Source organism: Lonchura striata, chromosome 18, assembly GCF_050655825.1.
Source record: "Lonchura striata isolate lonStrDom1 chromosome 18, ASM5065582v1, whole genome shotgun sequence".
Taxonomy (NCBI): domain Eukaryota; kingdom Metazoa; phylum Chordata; class Aves; order Passeriformes; family Estrildidae; genus Lonchura; species Lonchura striata.
This window is the reverse complement of record NC_140720.1, coordinates 4826558-4845655: the sequence shown is the minus strand read 5'-3', so window position 1 is coordinate 4845655 and position 19098 is coordinate 4826558. Positions and strand designations below refer to the sequence as shown.

General features: G+C 38.5%; 1 protein-coding gene and 1 long non-coding RNA gene across 8 annotated transcripts in view; one reads left to right on the top strand and one right to left on the bottom strand.

Moving 5' to 3' along the window:
- Positions 1-19098, bottom strand: part of PITPNC1 (phosphatidylinositol transfer protein cytoplasmic 1) — an 84296-nt gene that overhangs the window by 50216 nt on the left and 14982 nt on the right. The gene's annotated exons all lie outside the window — the stretch shown is intronic.
- The window catches only part of LOC110474204 (uncharacterized), a 26683-nt gene continuing 7910 nt past the window's right edge, over positions 326-19098 (top strand). Inside the window, exon 1 of one of the 3 annotated variants that reach the window (XR_014949301.1) lies at positions 326-18799. This is a non-coding gene — a long non-coding RNA (uncharacterized LOC110474204). Of the gene's footprint in view, positions 18857-19098 lie in introns of all 3 variants that reach the window. The other 2 variants (XR_002466040.4, XR_014949300.1) reach the window with 2 other exon arrangements.

Sequence of the window (19098 nt, the reverse complement as noted above, 5' to 3'; positions counted from 1 at the left end):
AGGAAAACACTGTTTCCATTTCAGATATTCCAAGAACAGTCAGAGTGGAAAAGCGAGGGCATTCTTCTTGATGCCTGTCACCAATCTCTTCCCAGCAGCAGGCACGAGCCCTGCACATGGGGTGGCACAGGACTCTGTTCACCCACGGTGAAGTGTGACATTCTCCATGGCCCAGTGATGGTGATGGAGAAGCTTGCTCTATTAAACCTGACAGCAAAAGCTGTTGCCTGTTTTTTCCATTAAAACAAACAGGATTTGTGGGGGGGGAAGAGAAGAAACTCACTCATGTGCCCTGCATATTAAAGACATTTTAGCTGGCCAGAGCTGGGATGTGCTGTGGCCAGCCAGGCACACTATGTGTCAAGGGGCTGGGCTGCAAAACTGGCTTTGAACAGGGAGGTTGACTTCTGTGAAGTGCAGAATTTAAAAAAATTAGTTATTTTAATTCAGTTGAGTTTAAGCTGAGAGTATTCAGAGTTTCATACGTCCTTTGACCCTTTCAAAATTCAATGAAGTGCAGAAATAGACTTGAGAGTTAGGTTTATCTTTAACTATAAATGGACCAAACACGTGTGCATCTATTCATGCTTTTAGAAATGATTTTCTCTTTTTGCATGGCTAATGGTATTTGCTTAATGTTTAAGTAGAACTTCTTTCCCCTCAGGCTCCTTTTCTCTAATTACTCTTCTTCAGTAATTACTCATTTTTATGACTTGAAAAATCTCTCTCACGCCAACACCATCAACTTTCAAGCACAGAGAATTCAATGCTTTCAGAAACAAAATTTGAGTAAACTTTGAGTTTAGAAGCACCAAAGAGACTACAAAGGATTACACAAACTTTGTCAGAATCACAGCAGGGAATAACTCTGCAATTACATTTTTTGGCAAGCAAATTCCTAACAATGCATTTTTAGGCAATATAATTCTGCTTATAAATATGGAAAAATGAGAATTTTCTTAGTATGCACAATCTACAATGAATAAAACAGCATCAGAATTTAGTACTCAGTAGTAACAAGCTGAACAAGACAAATCCAATCTGCCTTCTGATATTTTATTCAGAAGAAAATTAAATTTTGTTTGGTACTTACAGTGAAATAAAAATATATTCACAGTCCAGAATATTTAATTTTATTATCGGAATTACTTCATCCTACTTTCTGATCTTCTAAAATAAAACTGACTTCATTTTAATTTTTAAAATGCACTTGTTTTATTCCTGCGTCCTGTAGATAAAAATAATGTTATAAAGAATCTAGTGACTGTAAATAGTTGAGGTCACTCCTGAATCTCTACCTCTAGCCCAGGGATCAGGATGTTGAAAATATTAAGGTTATCTGAAGTAATCTGATGGAAGGAAGCACATGAGAGCAATTGCATAAGAAGGAAATTAAGACATACTTTCCTCCCCAGATTTTTGAGATACACTGAAGTCTCAACACTAATACTGAAAGAAGATCTAATTTTTCCATTTTAGTTAATTAGAACAAACATTTGCAATTTAAGTACCTACTCTATATATCTGTGACAAAATCCCCCCATGCTGAAATGAATCACTACCGCAGGAACTTATTACTTTTGTACCTATGCCTGTGTTACATGCATGAATCTGTAACACATCTTGGGAGGACATTTAGGGGAGAAATCTGCTTGCCTGATTACTGATGGAAAATCAAAACTGCAGCCAAATAAACTCTTGGGCAGGAACCTGGGTTTTGCTGCAGAACAAAAAGCAGCTGTGACATCTGGGGGTGCACATGCTGGAGGAGTCAGGGTGCTCATGTGTTTGTCTAGAGTTAGAGCACACATTTCAAACTTCTCCACCTTGAAGGTGCAAGTTCTCTGATGATGTACAGCTAAGCAGAATTGCTGCCTTCCAGCACTACGCAGAACAGAAGCTCTTGCGTAAATATAAGCAAAATTTCCAGGAAGGACCACATTCCTGACTGAAAAGCTTCCAGAACAGACATTCTTTCCATACCACATGTAGACTAAAGGGAGGATGAAGGCAAAGAATTCCTGACAAGGGACTCTATAGGCTTAATTCAATTTTATCATAATCCAGGAATGTGAAGCTGTATGTTCTCCAGATGTTTTTGCCAGATGGAGCCAGAGCATTAGGCATTCCACCAGTGCTGATCTGGTTTTAGTGTTCTGTAAGGGAAGTCTAGAACATTACACAGACACAGCATCTCCTCTGGGACAGAACCTGGAAACAGTGCAGAGGGAGGTGCAGGATTTAAAACCTGCAGATTTTAACCAACACAAAAGAGTTACGTGGCTTCATCATACTTAGGAAGATTAGAGAGGGTGATAATGTTTGGGTAAAATGGGATATACTTTCTCAGGCTTATACAACAAATATGTATCTCTACATTCCACAGAGCTACCTGCAGTCTGATTATGCAGGGGCTGTAAAACACAACTGGCAATTTATCAGCTCAGATATCAGAATCTGAGAGAATCCAGTGTGACTAAGGGGGCCTTGACCATGCACCAGGGAACTAAAAAACTCTTCTACGACAGATAGCCTCACCTTACTCCTTTGGATGCCAAAACCAGAAGTAATGATCACCAGGAACAGCAGAGCAATGAGCAGCTCCTGGTTCTGTGCTGGACTGTGCAGCCTTATGAAGTAGCTTGTACACCACCACTAACAGATAAATCAGTTTCTCAATGCGTCTAAGTGGGGATTATCTTTCATTCCGCCATGAAAACTTTGTGATATGATCTTTTGGAAACTTCCAAGTACAAAGAAGTTTCCAAAAGGCCACTTCAGCTGGAACAGAACCTGTTGAGTCCAATGGAAAGCCTCTCGTGTTGACTGCGGAGAGCTTTGTACGTAAGTGAACAAACAGCCTTCCTGCACTCCCTACTCCAGTTAACCACTTCCTCATTAGCTACAGCCAGCTGCGTCACTTGGAACCGATCCTTTGGGTATAAGAGTTCATGGTGTACTGCAGTAGCAGGGAATAGAGCTGAAAGACATAACAACAAAATGCATAAATAGATAAGAATTCTGTATAGAGAACCTGGTTTTCTTCCTGCAGTCCCTCAGACCAGCACAGTGCTCTGAGACAGTCATGGGAGCACTGTTTATGTGAGTTCTCCAGGCTGGAATCTGCTAAGACACATGTTTGAAATGGAAAACATGTAGTTCAAGGACTTGAAGTGCACACACCCTGTAAAAAGCTGGGTTTGGAAAAAGTCAGAGGATTAATGTAAAGCATTCTGCTGTAGACTTCAATAATGGACAAAACCCTAAACAAAAACTACACACATACAAGCTGAACAAAAGCCTCTCCTCACCAGAGTCTAAAAATACAGTTACAAAGAGATCATTGCTTCCTTTCCTGCCACCCAGGGCCTTCTACTCCCCAAACGCTCCTGTCATTGCTTCAGACTCAGAGAGGAAGTGGTTGCTGCAGCAGTGGCAACCCAATGAAAGCTCTTTATCTCCTACATTTTTGATTTTTTTATAGCATGCAGAAAGACCAGACAGCAAGACCAAAAACTTGTTGCATGGCAACACAGCTTGACCTTCTCTATTACTTTTCAAAACAATAGAGAATTCGAACAAACTTAGAGAATTCTTTGACATGTGTCATGTGCCTGTAAATTATTCCTTGAAAAACACAAAAAGGTATAATTATGGGAAAAAGATGGAAGAAAATATTAAAACATGAATGAAACTCACTAAATATGTCCGTGCCCAAACAGGTCTCACAGGTTGGTCAGTAATCTAATTTCAGTCTAACATACTTTTAAATGCATGTGGTTCAGTCAGACATTTACAGCACTACATGTCTGCATTACTTTTAAGTTAAAACATTGCTTTTATAGTGGTTTAGAAAATTTCTACTATTTTTACAGGCTTGTGATTGTGAAACATTTTTATGACAAATTTTTTTAGTCTAAACACTTTATGAACTCTCAGCTTTTTAACTAGATAATGCCATGCTTTAATGGGAATACTCAGGGATTTCTCCAGCAACGCAAAGGCTGGTTAAATGCCGGTTGAAGAATTTCCTCACTAAAAAATTAATTGCTCTTGTGGACAGTTTCTCAGATTTGTTTTAAATCTCTCTCCCTTATTTGAAAACTTTTGGGGTGGGAAGAGAGGGAGAGGATGTCACACTGCCTGATAGGTGTTACCAAAACAGTGAAACCTCTAACATGTGGTATTTCATGCTGGGCCTGGGAGCTTGACTAGGAAGATTTTAGCAAAATAGTTCAGGGAACAGCTTTAGTGGGAGCTCATGGCAAATTGTTCCTGCAGGATCCACACTGTCAGTTTCCAGACACTTTAGAATATTCCATTCATGTTAATATTCCATGCCATGTTAATCTTTAGAATATTCCATTCCTCTGTCTCTCACATTCATTCCCAGAATGAATACATATAAGGAATGTTAATGGTTAATTATCCAACCTGGAAACCTAAATTCTCTAATTCTCTATTTCTCTCTTTTTTTTTTTTTTTTTTTCTGGTGGTTGTTTTGCCTTGTGCTCTGTATGGACTGCAGGATTCTCCTGAGAAGCAGATAACCATCTGGGCACTCTGAATTCCTCACTGATACGGCTGAACTGTCTTCAACACCTCAGACACACAAATTAAAGTTACATAGTTGAACAACAGAGCAGGGATATTCCTCAGCAGCACCTTCCTTGATCCTCAGCATCTGATACACCTACATCCCAATCTTGGATTAGCAAAACCACCACAGTCAACCAGTCTAAGCAGTGCTTCTTTAATATTTAATTCTATCCAGGCCGCAGACAATTAGTTAAACCCACATAAGTTAATGCATCTAATTCTACTCTTTGATTGAAAGGATGGCAACGAGCAGTTTGCTGCCTCAACTGGTCACAATTGTCGCTGAGAGGCAGCCACCAGTGTGGCTCTGTGGGAAGCTCACAGTGTCACTTCTGTTGGAGCCAAGTGGTCATCCTGCTGTGAGCACAAATGCTGGCAAATAGGGCAATGTGTGGGAAGAATTCTGGCATTCCCAGTGGTATCCATCAATGCACACAAGGCTTATGTATGTATTCTACTATCTACTATATTCTTTATACTCTGTATACTCTAGTTGACCATACTAAACCTGCTGTGTGCCCATTCTCTTGTGATTCTGAGTTAGTCCACAGCCACCTGATATAATCTGGATCATCAATAACTCACACTAAATATACAAATAACACAAAGAAATGAAGTTACTTTAGAAAAGAAAAAGCACTCCAGATATACAATAAAATAGAACAAATAATGCAGTGTTCTTAAGAATAATTAATGTAAAAAAGGGGGTGGAAAGGAAAAAAAATCAAAAGAAACTTTTTATTCCAACTTGTTTCTTTAAATTTAAATTGCAAAACCAACAATTACTATTGAAAAATATTTAAGGTGCTTAAAGTGAGGCCAAAACACAGGTTAATGTTGTAAAAAAGCTGGTTTAGGGCAAGGAAAGATGGAAGGTTGTATTCAGGGCTGGATGACAAGTGCTTTCATGTCATTTTCCCATGGCACTTTGTGACATTAAAGCTACAGAATCTGGCCAGAATCTGACAAGCATGACTGATTATTGCTTTATTTTCTCATTCTTCCAATAATTTCTAACACACAAACACATAATGACCATCAACAGAGAACACAAAAGCTTAGATCCCACAAACCAAACAGGGCTTTCAAAAGGGCAAACTGTGTTTAATTCAATTGGTTTTAGTGACGGGTCAGGGCTCTTCTTTCACAGCTCAGAGGATTCCCATTGCCCAGTTCTTCCTGAGCTACTGAGAACAAATAAAAGACTTGCATTCTAGCACCTGAATTACAGTGAGTGGAAGAAAGAAAATGAAGTGGGAGTTTCAGCCTTGGGTTCATACAATATTTCCTATATTACCTGTCGATGCTGCCTTCATGAAGGCCAGAAAATTCCACATGGAGCAAATCTGCATCACAGTTCCCCTCAAAGGTACAAATCCCAGCTCTCATGGCAGTCTTCTACCTTCCTCTATTGTTTTTTATGGGCAAAATTAGAAATAGAACAAGGATGTCTATGCAGCATTGTGAATCATTATGGATCTGGCTCTTGGTAGCCTTGAACAAAATTTAGGAAACTGCTTGAGCAGCACCAAGCAAAGGACTGGTAGAGAATACCCTGACTGCAGGTGACTCCCTGAAACTCACTTCATTTTTGGTGCAAGAACTCACAAACTGGAGACTCAAACTCTCATGTAGCTACCTTGACTTGGGAAGGCTCTTTTTCTTAAAAATAGACCTTCAGTTTTTCCTCTCAGACCTGATGTGTGCTACAGAGACACAACACACTCCTCTACAGCCAGAAGGTTTGAATTTGAGGTTTGCTATTTCTATATTTATTCCAGTTCTCAAGTGTGCCACAAAGCCCTGACAGCCCCAGCAATCCAACAACTGACTTCCCTGACACAAAGACAGCCAGGATGGGTAAAGGTCAGTCATATCAATAAATACCTATGAACAACCAAGTTTCTCTTTTTTTTTTTTTTTTTTTTTTTTTTTTTTTTTTTTTAATCTGTGGACATGAAAGGATAATTCAGTAATTTCATTACAACAGGAAGATCAAACTAGGATTGGTTTTCCACTTACTATTAAAAGCAGTCCTGCAGGGCTGAAATATTATTGCCATTCCATTTTTAGTTCCTTTTCTTTCCTGTACTTTTCTATCCATTGGTGAGATTCATATCACAAAGCTCTCAACCTTTACAAAACGGATGATTTTATCTTTGCAGCTGAGGTGCCTGTGAAGTCAGAATGATGTGAAAGGTTTTCTGCATTTAGTAAGTTTGCCACGTGAGTAACTGCAGACGTCACTGTGGTGCCACTGTCCCAGCTTTGTGAGGACACACATTCAGGGAAACAATGAAGCACAATATGCACTTTCTCAAGTCTAGAAATGCAATCCTGAAGGGAAACTTGCAGAGACACGCTTGCCTCTCCACTCATCCATAGACCAAATGTTTCCTTAAGGCCATTTAGGTGCCATTTCTCCTTCCAATGACAACCGAAGGAAAAAGTGACATTAAATGAATTATCAGTTACCATTGTGTATCATCCTCAAAATTATTTTATACACATCACAACAACTTCATTGAAATTCCTAAAATTGTAATTGCTCCTGCAAGAATTCAAAGCTATGAACAAAAACGTGCTGTTTTAGAAATATAGTGAAAGATAGAAAAAAATAATCTCAGTCTCTCAGAGAACACCATCAGCCTAAAGATTTGTATGAGTAGTTATTAAGTGAGAAGCTCAAAGAAGTGGAACTGCCTTGAATTTTCTTGAAATGAAGGATTAGATGTGGTTTTGAAGGTTATATGATAAAGATGCTGAAAGAAGATGAGTTTTAAGAGCTATCAAATAATTAACCTGTGAAACAAGATGAAAAAGATAAAGAATAACACAGACATGGACTGCAGTGTGAGCTCACTGGGCTTGTTTGGCTGAACTGCTCTGTGCTCCCATGGTGAGATTGTTTCCAACACTCAGGCCAATGTTTGCAGGTAATCCAGGTGGAGATAACCAATCCAAGATTGCCTTCAGGACTGTCCCTATTCTCTTAGCTCTCGCTTAGCTTTTCTTAACTATAACTTCTGTTTTACTACTGCTTTTTTGGAACAAAAGATAAAGGAGCTTATAACTGAAGCCAAATAAACATTCTATCTCCTGCTGATCTGTATTTGACTTGATGGTGGCCACTGTCTTGCTGAATCTGGCCTGAAATATCAAAAGCAGCTGGCAGTTTGACTTAATCCAGTCTTGCTCTCACTGTAATTCCAGTGAAGGCACTTTAGTTCATGTGTTGTGTATTTACTAGCTGTCTGTTTACATTGCTAACAATGATGCTGATACTGCAGCAGGTTATTGCCAGTTAAGTAAAACACAAGTTTATGCTATCATCAACTGTTTCTTTTAACACTGACATAATCAGTGTATTGGGTAAATATGTAGTGGTGTTTTTCTGTTACCAGATATGTATTTAAAAATCATGTTATCAGTAAAAGCAACATTAATATGAAAATGAACAACTTACATTGAAGAGATTTGTATCTAAAGTATGAGCAGAGAAAGTAACAGCTGACCAGTCATTAACTGGCTAACACCAGCCAATACAAGAGATTCTTCTCTTGCTGGTAAAAACTCCAATGCATTTTAGTTGCATGATGTTTTACTGTGTCTACTTCAGGCTCAGAAAGCCACAATGAAAATGGCTCTGGAATGTTTCAGTTGCTGTTAAAAATAATAGCAATTATTAAATAAAAATGATTCATTGTATTGGAAATAAATGTCAGACTTTTTTTTCCTTTGGAAGACTCTTATGCCTACAGGGAGCTAGGAAAGGGATTTGAAATTCAACAGACATGTAGACTTTGCATAAATACTTATGCATGAAAATCCCTTGGCTAAATAGAAACCTTTAAATTTAAGTCTTTGCAAATACAGCTCCATATTCTCAAAGAAGCTTTTTAGGGCTTTCCAGAAGAATTATCAAAATACTCTGTTCTTAATGCACACTCTCACAGATCCTACTATATTTAGGACATATGTTTCTCATGTTCTTTATCAGACTTTTTTCTATTGCTTATTCTCTTCTATCATATGGCACTGTGTACATTCAAAATGCTCATTTTATCCATTACTTCCATTATCTCAAGTGCAGCAGCCTGTGCAGCGCATCCCAAGGTTCCAGCACTGGTGATAAGAGCCAGCAGCTCACATGAGGCCAGATGATGACACATCACATGATGGCCCTGCCCATGGCAAGGGGTGGAGACCAGATGACCTTTAAAGGTCCTTTCCAACCCAAACCATTCTGTGATTCTATGATAGTCGAGCTTTTTTTTTTTTTCCTCAGAAGTTTGCAAAATCCCCCAAGATACTTACAAACAAAAAATATGCTTAAGGAAATCTTACTCAAAAGCCAGGCAGTCAGGAGCCACGGAAAGGGATGGGTTTCTGATTGGAGCTAAATGCACTTGGGTACCTAAACACTGGCACAATTAAATAATCATGTACCACTTTTTCTCCCTATCTGAGGCAGTTGCATACTAATGTGGATGATTTTACGTAGGGCTTCTGCTCCATTTGCTGAAGTGCTGAAAAACATTCTGGGAAGGGCAAACAGTGCCAGCTCAAGGTCACATGAAGTGAGGACTCCACACGAGCGCGTATCCTCTGGCATCGCCAGCACGAGGGCCCGGCCGGGATGCAGAAGGATGAGGAATGATGACATTTAAGCAATGGAGGTAACACAAAGCAAATCACTTAATCCCACATTTTTCACAAGCAATTGCTATTCTCTTGTACCTTGTCATCTGGGTACCCCACTCGACGCAAGAGATCTGATTTGGAGAAATGCTAAACATTTACCAGACTGCCAGCTGCTTAAGTCTATGAGAACTGTGTTTCCAATTTCACCCTGCAAAATCAAGCTCCAAGTGTTAAATAGTCAAAAAAAGGTGAATATTTTCAACTATTGTCTCAATACAGACTTCTGTCATCTGCAAAATTATAGCACTTGTTCATTTACAAAAGGGTAATGAAAATAAATTGATTTCTATTTAGTAAACATTCAGACACTTCAGTGATAAGCATCACTCAAAGCCACGGTAGACACTGCTTACAGTTTCAGAGATGTAAGTTAGTGGAAAAAAAGACAAAAAAATTGTATCATGAAAACATATTCAAACCAGCCTCATCCAGCCTTCTCAGGTGCCAGTTTTATTGAAAATATATTCAAAAAGCAGGCAAACCAAAACTATATGGGCAACATTAATTTTGGCACTGCATAATTCTAAGTGCCCTTGAACTCTTAAATAAGAATTTTAAAATCAGTCTACATTGATACCAAAATTATGATTTCCCTGCTGTTTTGGAAACTCTGCAAAAGAATAGAGGCTACTGAAATCTTTGCAGATAGGTGAAAATGAAGTGAGGTGGTTCTGAGCTCAGTGTGGCAGCTTGCAGATGTGCTTTTTCCTGCTTGTGCTTTTTTTTGTGGTTAAATAAAAGCACTCAGCTCTCAGTTCTTATCTCTTCAATGTGTTATATTCATGCTACAGGAAACAAACATCAGTATTTTGACCCTGTGGGGTTTTTTTCTGAAAACAAGACATTAATACAGGGTAGAGCAAGCAACAGCAAAACTTCATTTTTTAAATTGGAGAAGCAGCAAAATTAATTTTGAAAGCTTCTTCGTTCACAGCTGAAAGGCTTTGTACAAAACTTCATCCTGGAGTGATATTTTCAGCTGTAATATAGGGGTTAGTAATGGAAATGCTGACAGGCCCATAATTATGGAAGCGGAGCGGGCACCACTATAAAGTATATCAGATAGGCAACTGCTTAAATTCAGTACAAGGTATCAAAAGATGTTCCTGTCTGTCCTCATTAAAGCAGCACTAGAAATTCCTTTTAACCTCTGTGACCCAAACTATTAATTTGCTGTCCATCAGAACACATACACCAGGACTAATACTTGCATGAATACACCCCATTTTGTGCTTCAAACTGAATTGGTGGATCATCCTAAATGGTTAAGCTCATAGAAACTGAAAAAAATAAGTGGCAAGGCTCAGAACATTTTATTTCACAGGACACAAACTGAAGTGATGTAAAGCAACATAAAAATGAACCCATTCCTGTGTTCTATGAGGTCTTAAAGCTTCTCTTTAGATCCAGATAAGGAATTATATATTTGTGTGCAATTACACTATGGGATACTGAGGGGGGAAAAGTGTCATCTCCTCTGTTCACTGGATCTTGTTTAACAGTCACCTCATTTATTGGCATGAAATCCTTGATGCCTACACAAATTCCATGCTTGCAAAGGAAAGAAGATCAGCCCTGAAGGTCCAGGAAGGCAGCTGAATAATATGTGAATAATATGCTTATAGCCAGTATAGATTTTAATTTATGCTGATAATTCCAGCAAAAACATTCACTAATTTGGTAGCATGATTATAATGTGCACAGTATATTCCATTTCTGTAATATATCAATTCTGACATATCATCTAGCCATTGTCTGCTGTAATAATATTCTTTTTTTCAACATAAAGAGCAGCAGGAGGCTACCTTTCAACCATTTCCAACCATATACTTTATCATGACTCAAACAATCTCACTCCTATTTCCTTCTCTGCATTAAGGTGCACAAAAACTACAGAAAGAGTGAATTTACCTCTCTTGCATCTAGCCAGAAAATCAAATTTTTGGTGCCAAGTTCTTCTGAACAAGACCTTTTTCAAGCATAAGGAAATAATTTTATTTTAAAAAATTATGTGTTGCACTCTTTACAAATCTAGGTCTACAGCTTTTATCAAGTAAGGGAAGTAAGGAATGTCACATTCCACAGAAGCTTGCCTCACTGGAAATGGGATTGATGGTGTTTTTGATGACTAGGTAGAGAAAGAAAACATCTCACTGAACAGAAAGTACTTTCCCATGGAAAGCTGGAATAGTACTATTTTGAGTAATGCCCTACTTAAGCACAGGGACACCCTCACTGTGTCACTCACACAAACGTGATTTGCATGTTTTGATGGTTTAAAACTCTACCTCAGACTACAGCAATGCCTTCCACAAGATGATTCAGAAGATTATTATATTTGCATATTTCCCCCATTCCTGGCAGCAAAAGTTTCCACGGGCCATCAATTCCAGGACTGCAGCCACTACAGGAGAGCACAAGCAGCAAAACAAAAAGGTCCCAACATCTACTGATGTCATTCCTAATAAAATGTGGAGCACAACTGGGGCTGCCAGGATTCCTGCACTTGTAGTCATGGGATGTTTCAATTTTCTGATTAGGAAAACACGTTTTCTCCTAAGGAGGACAGGATTTTAGATATCAACAGAGGACAATGCAATTTTGTAGTTCCAGAACAAGGAGCCACACGAAGATTTTTGGTTATTAACTCACTTGCTGAAGAAGATGAGGCAGCAAAGCAACAAGTGCCAGAACAGAAAAATGTACTGGCTTACCAAGCCAGGCTCATTCCTCCTAGATATCTACTGACCAGAAAAAACCTTGCTTAATCTTGTGCCATTTTGTCCGTATTATATATAATTTAGCAAATAATTAGGTTTACAATTTTATTAGCAGCCATTAGGAAACAGTTTAAATTTTTTAACATAATTTGGTCTTCTGGTAGTACAGTTTAAAGAACACATAAATGTGAATCTCATATGCAAAAATGACTTATGGTACTTTGTGCGAGAGTAAGACAAAGCACTTTACCTAAAGCCAGCAGAGTTCTGCTCTGCACAGAGTGCACTTCAGGACAGAATTGTCTTGCATGTCACACACAGCTCCTCATTCAATTAATTCTTACTCAGGTTCATATTTTTGCATTTTTAATGCAAAAGAAGAAAAACTCCCACGGCTTCACTGTGGACCTGAGAAGGACATTAATCTTGCTGACCAGCATGTATAGGAATGCTGTCAATTAATTACAAGCACATCAAATGCTTGACTGCAGATTGTGTACGTGGTGTGCTTTTCATTTACTGATTTACAGTGAGGGGAGGAGGTTAGAGCGAAAATGTATCTACAAATCAAAGTTAAACATGGACATAGAAATTTATCTCTGTTTTCAAGATGGACAGTTCTGTGTGTGCTGGGCATGAACCAGGGCTGTGGTGATGAAACAGCATCAGGACTGTGTTTGCTCCTGGCAGTGACAAAGTGGGGAATCACTTCTGGAGCACAGGACCCTGTTAGTTTAGATGCTGTGCATCCTACAAGATCTAGGACCTAAAATAAAGCAAACATTAGCTTCTTTCAGAGATGAAACAATCAGAAGAATTTGCAGCTCCAAATGGAAACCAGGGAACATGACATCCTGCCAACCAGCACTTGGCAAAACAACTTCTAATATAATATGCAAATACTGCTGTACTGAAAATATTACTTGCAAAAAAATATTAATAAACTGCCTGAAATCCTATTAGCATTATTGCTACCTCTGTGATTCCCTTTAAGAAACAGTCCCCCAAATAGTCGATGGTTTAAAGGAATAAGAATTAAAAAAACAGCAATCAAAAATCCTCTATTGAAGTTTTGTGCTTACATGTAGTATAGCAGATAGCCATGGTAAAAAAAAAATTCCGTTGTATTCTAAAGATTGCATCTTTGCATTTAGAGTTGATTCAGTATGCTGTATTGGCATTAAATTATAATTCTATATTTTCACCAAGCAGGACAGGAGTTGTATTAATTTGCTTTTCACATGCTTTTCATTTGCTATCATCTATTCAATGTATTGAACAGAAAATTGAGAAAGAGTATATGAGAGTGGGTCCTATTACTCAAGAAATATAAAAAAATGTGTGTGTGACTAGCACAGCTTGAATGCATAAACACAAAGTGAAATTTAAGACAGCTTTAGTGAGGAGAAGTCATGTCTTAATCTATGTTTAAAGAGGTCAGCAGGTACACAGCCAGAGCAGACCCAGTGGATAATGGGAAACTCAATATCAAAAGCCCATTTTGCCAAGGCCACAGAATCACAGAATATGCTGGGTTGGAAGGGAGCCACCAGGATCATCAAGTCCAACTCAGCCCTGCACAGGATATCCCCAAGAGTCACACCATATGCATGAGAACACATTCCCCCATATTCTAAAAGAAACAAATTTCCCATAAGGAAGATCCTCGCATGGACAAATCACTGTTTACAAGTGCAATAAAAAGTGAAATGAATAGACAGTTTTTAACACTGGAGAGAGGGCAACAGTTAAGTCCTAGAGGAATTTGTGCTGGGTCTGAAAGTGTTCCACTCGTCATTAATGATGGTTGTAGCAAGTTAACTTGAAGCCAACAAGGATGGAAAGCTACCTTTTCAAAATTAACCTCCTACAAAAAGGATTTAAAACAGGGAGTGGGAGGCATATTACAGAGAGTACAAAGAGAAAAAAGGAGAGAACATAGAGGATACAGTTACAGTGATCACTTGCAGCCTGCAAGGCTCAGAGAGCAGCCCTTGATTAGATGAAAAGCTCAGTAACTTTATCTCCTTGACCTTTGAGGGAATGAACACCTGAAACACCAGCTTAAAATTCTTTAGCCCAAATTCACCACACGGTCACCTCAGCAGTGCAGATGGAAGAGTTCAGGGATGAAAACTTAGGCTTCAACATGATCTTCTACACACAGAGCAACCAAAGAGCTCCCAGTTTCTTGCTGGTTAGCCTGTGGCACACAGCTCTGGTACTGCTTCTACTTCTGAAACAGAGAGGTACAGCTGAGCCACAGGGCTGAGCAGTGTGAAATTACAGAGAAACATCTCAGAAGGTCAGCTGAGAGGAAACCAGACCTCCCCTACTGACAGTGCAGGAGTACAGGGAATACAGGACATGAGCCTTCAATCCTGGGCGAGTTATTTCTCGTTCTGATGAAAATGCAATGCACATCCCAGTGCTATCCTATCTCAAGGTAATGATTAATTTGTGGAGTTGTACAGTCTGCCTGAAAAGGATCCCATACTCAGGATGTCAGAATGGCTTTATGCCACCCACAGGTCTTTGCATTTTTATGACAGCCATTCCCCGGGCAGCTTCATTAGACAGATACTTTGAAACGCTGGCTTCTGTCAAGAAACCTTTCACAGAAGAGTTTGCATAATTTTTTGAGTTTCTAAAAATTGCTAAATATTTAACAGGAAAAAAAAACCCCAGCAACTCATTATTCCATCAGTAGAAATGCAACATATGAAAAAATAATCAATCTTTGAAACTGTCTTAAACTAGCGTCTATATGCCGGTATGAGAAATAGTGAAAAAAGTCTGCTGATGATCTATACCTTTTAGACTTTGATGATATAATTTTTCTTTCCCTGTTTTCTAGAATATCATAAGTAGATAGAGTGCACTAATTTGCTAAAGAAAGGACACAAGGAACCAAATTTTCAGCTGACTTACTGAGGTGAACTTTATATGTCAACTTGCAAAGTTTGCTCTACCTCCAAAACAGTTTTTGTTTAAATCTGACATGTGCAAACAATTTGCACACATAAATCAGTGGGGTGATGAAATGCTGATAGAGCTAAAAGACCTTTTGCTTTGAAACTCTTGACTGGAAGAGTCAAAAGTCCAGCAGTAAAAGAAAGGTTTGCAATGCAAGATAAGACAGGCAAAAATGTTCCTCAATAGTTCTATTATAAATAATAGTCATTATTTTTATGTCAGTGATTGCATAATAAAATATTTAACCAGCAAGTCTATTTATTTTCTTACATGGTTTTCTAATATTCCCAGTTTCCAAAAAATGAAAAATACTTTTAAATGTCATCTGATGGAGCAATTGAATTCTATTGTTATAAATCTTATTACTTAAATTCCTTTCTCTGAAAAATGCATTCCATGTCCTTCCTTTTTCCCTTACTTTTCACTTATTTTCTTTTAACTGACAAAATGAGTAAAAAATATTTTAAACCAAGAGCATTTTCACTGCAGTGTAACCTGTATTTAAAAAGCAAGATACCAGAGAAATGAACACTCGGCGCAGGAGCCAGGAGTATCAGGAACCACCCATCAACACCAAGATGAAAATTCATGCTACAATTTCACACAGAGAATCGTGACTGTTAAGAATGAATATTCATAGATAACTGCTTAAGAAAAGTGTGGAATAACCTGATATAAACCCAACAAAATGAAGCCTGGTAAAGCACAGTGGCAAAGCTTTCATAAACTTCAAGACTAAATTCTGTTTTGTGGCTGATGAAGACTTGCTTGGCTCCAGACTCTTGCTCTTGTGCCCACACAGGCAGCACTGGTTAGACGAGAGAGGCAGTTTTTCCCAGGTCAGTACTATGTAGATGAGATATAGTCATCTCCAAGGCACAGGTTTACACAAGGACTCTGGGACTTTCAAACTTAGTACCAGCACCAAAAGAAAGCAGAGGTCCTACATCTCCAAAAAGAGGTGAATGGACAGCTGAACTGGGAAAACTCAGAAAGGTCAAGAAAAACCCAAGCTGGAGACTGAATTTCCATTAGATCTGTGAATCCAAGACACTGATCTTAAAACACATGATCTACTAATCTACATAAATCACCTTCAACGATGCTTTTTTATTTCCTTTGATCAAAAATATCTTGCAAACTCAATTTTTTTTCCTTGTCTCATTGTTCTTGTCAAAGGTTTGAATTGGCTACAATGCTGAGTTCTCCCCTTCCCTTTCCATTAAATATGCATGAACACTTCAAAGCCCAATGCTTTACTGCACACTTACGGTTACATGGAAGTTTGTGAGTGGCCCTAGGGAATGTCTGTAACAATAAACTCAATCAAGTGCTACCTATAACATAAGCCTGAAGTAGCTCACTTAATTTGCAAGTCTAACTTCCAAAATTGTGGAAAAGGTCTGCAAACAAGGATGTTGAGTATAACAACCCATGGAAAGGAATGCAATTGCTGTGAGCTTGTAAAAGGCCTGAAAGACCTCCTTGCAAAACTTTAAGACATTCTCTGACTCTTGGTCTTTTGTACAAAGCAAGCTGGTTTAAATAACATGGATATTTCCAGCCAATGTAAACCAGCTTAAAACCAAAATATGACAAAACATGCCATCCATGAAAGCTATTTTGTTTGGCTTTGCTTTACAAAATGGTAAAATGTGAAAGAAAAATTGAGAAACGAGAAACAAGAAACAACACTGAACTGAGTTAAAGAGAAAACTCTGTGTATGCACACATCTCCTGCTCCTGAAAATTCATTTTATATCCTATAGCTATAGGAAAAATTGGAGGATCCAATTAACCAAACTTAATAAAGACCAAAGTCTGACAGCTGCTTGTAAAAACAGTACAAAAATCCTCAACAGGAGACTGCTGCGCAGAACTCAGGCAGTGAGCTCCACTTCTGCACTTCACTGCTCACACAATTGCACCAATTACCATCCTTGGTATGGGTCTATTAACACATATTTTATAAATGCCTTTGATAATAACCACACTATCCTGACTGAAGTATTTACACCTGGTTACTTTATACTCCTGGGCATATGGCTTTTTGCAGTAAATACAGAGCGTGAAATTATTTTGAATTATTTAATTTTCACATCTTATAATATTTCAGGAAGAAAAATCTACAACACCTTTTTTCCCCCACCTAAATGTTAAGAATAATTTAGAATAGTATCTGTGTCTTTCTGTCTTTTTACTCTGAAGAATGGAACTGTATAGTCACATGTGAAAACATGCATTTATATATTATGTGATTCGTGTATGATGTACTGTAGATACACCATTTAACTGATTCTATTTGAGCTGACAAAATTTAATCAAAACTATTCTTATGGTCATGAGAGGGAGATGCTTTGAATAGTTGTGATAGTAGGATGTGTCTTGCCCACATGGAAAAGGTGGAAAACTTCAGTGGAAAACAGAAGGAAATGAAGAGTTGAGATGAGGTAAAGGGCTAATATGTGGAGATCACAAGCAAGCAGCAATTTCTGCTCCTCAGATGCTGGTCGGGAACAGAACTTTACCTAGAGTTCAGTCCCCAGGGGAAGGATGAGACAGAGCCTTGTCCCTGTGCACCAGAGCAGGTCCTTCCCTCCTGCAGAAGAACATTTGCTTCTGAAGTCTGAAGTGGAGGATGTTCATTGATGGCCACTGACATCCCTTGGCCTGTCACAAGACAAATCACTCATGTTGTTTACTCCAGTCCTGACCACTGAAGACAAACTGGAATGTCTGAAAATGTCTTGGCAAAGAGGCAGGAGTGGAGGTATCTACATTTAACTTGTAATATGCTTGCAGCATGATTAAATAAAAACATAACCACCTGTTACCCTTAATTCAGTGGGAGTATCAATTTTCAATTATAGCATTTACTATCCACCCTCAAGTATGGCAAGGAACACCATGGCAACATAAACACAGTCGTGGCTGCTTGAGAAAGTTAAATTATAAATAGCAATGTATAGCCCATGAGGTCCTGGAAATAAACTAACTAATCCATAGGCATTTGTTACTATGACATAACATTTCCACTCGAATGCTGTTTGCCTCATCTCAAACTCCCTCAGAACAGATTTAGAAGTTTGGCATTACTTGACTCCAAGCAAGTTCAAGTTCAGACATGAAAAAAACAGATATAGTGGAGAAAATAAGCTATAGCAGAACAGTGGAGAACTAATTAACAACAAAAACCACACAATCCCTATTTAGGCTTTATTCTGTTTCCACTGAAGTTAATGGGGAAAAAAATCCCAACATATCCCAAATGTATAACAGAATCCCCTTAATATAGACAAACATGTTTTTATACTGAATCATCCCTGAGGAGAAACAAAGAAAGAAGAAAAAAAGAGAACGGAAGAAGAAAAATGGGCTTAACTGAATAGCAAACAGTTTAGAAATGCAAATAAACTTAGTAACCATCTAAGACACTGGAGAAATTTTGGAACTTGGTGCTCTCTTTAGCTTCAATCTGGGAGAAAGAGCCATGGTAACTGCAGGAGTACAGGGATTCAACCCGAGCTGAGAACTCAAGAGGGAGCTGAATTCTCAATTGTTCCAGTCTGCTGTGCAGTTCCTTATTCCCTGCAAAGCCAGGCCAAGCAAGAGCAGCAGATTTTTGCCAGCTGGCCACACGCCTTGGGGCTGGAGAGGCTTCCTCACTTCCCACCAACCAAGGGCTCAAAGTGGGAGGAAGGAGAGGAAATCAAAGGCTCTGTAAATCTAGGACTGAATGTTGAGAGCAAAGAGGTAACTGAGAAGTCTGAGGTGTGAGGACAGCAAGAATTTCACTTAATGTAGGCTCACAGACATTATAGAGTTTGGACACAAATCTGGGGCTTTAATCTAAGCAGGTGATAATGTTATTTAGGTTAGGCAAGAATAATAAAGATTTAGAGACATCGGCTTGGTCTCTTTCTTGTTCAGAACAACAGATTTGAGAAATTTACATTTTCTTTTCATTTACAGGCATTGGTTAAAGTCCATTTTTTATCAGACTGATAAAAATCTGTAATGGATCTCGTGAGGTCAATGGAATTATTTCAGATTTACGCCATGCAATTAAAATGGAATTTAAATTCTCAGCATTTTTATT